Source organism: Chrysochloris asiatica, unplaced genomic scaffold, assembly GCF_000296735.1.
Source record: "Chrysochloris asiatica unplaced genomic scaffold, ChrAsi1.0 scaffold00104, whole genome shotgun sequence".
Taxonomy (NCBI): domain Eukaryota; kingdom Metazoa; phylum Chordata; class Mammalia; order Afrosoricida; family Chrysochloridae; genus Chrysochloris; species Chrysochloris asiatica.
This window is the reverse complement of record NW_006408622.1, coordinates 9,534,107-9,534,986: the sequence shown is the minus strand read 5'-3', so window position 1 is coordinate 9,534,986 and position 880 is coordinate 9,534,107.

Below are 880 nucleotides of genomic sequence, written 5' to 3'. Positions count from 1 at the left end.
CTTTGTAATAGAAATGATACTAGACATTGTGTGATAGAATTTTGCAAGAACAATTACATATTCATTACAAATACCTTTATAAAAAACAAAGGGCAACTCAAGAAGACAAAGTCAAGCATTGTAGTGAAATGTGCAAAGACATGGAGTTAGAAAACTGAAAGGGAAGAACACGCTCAGCATTCCTCAATCTGAAAGAACTGAAAAAAAAAATTCAAGTTCTCAACTTGGACAAAATAAAGAAGATGGAAGGTATACACACACAGTCACTATACCAAAAAGAAATGGTTGATGTTCAACCATTGCAAGAGGTAGAATATGATCAGGAGCCACTGGTACTGACGGAAGAAGTCTGAGCTGCACTGAAGGCATTGGTCAAAAATAAGGGTCCAAGGATTGATGGAAAATGATCTGAAATCTTCTAACAAACTGATGCAGCACTGGAGGTACTCACTCATCTATACTAAGAAATTTGGGAGACAGCTACCTGGACAACTGATTGGAAAAGATCCATATTTGAGCCATTCTAAAGAGAGGTGACTCAATGGAATGTGGAAATCATAAAAAATATCATTAATATCACATTCAAGTATAATTTTTCTGAATATAATTTAAAAATATCTGTAACAGTATATCAACATCAAACTACCAGATATTCAAACTGAATTCAGAAGGGGATGCAAAACTACGGGTAACAATGCTGATGTCAGATGGATCTTGGCTGAAAGTAGAGACTACCAGATTTACTTGTGCTTTATTGAAAATGCAAAGGTTTTGAAAGTGTGGATCATAGCAAGCTATGAAGAATGTGTATTCTAGAACACTTAACTGTGCTCAGGAGGAACCTGTATATAGACCAAGAGGTGGTCATTCAAAGAGACAA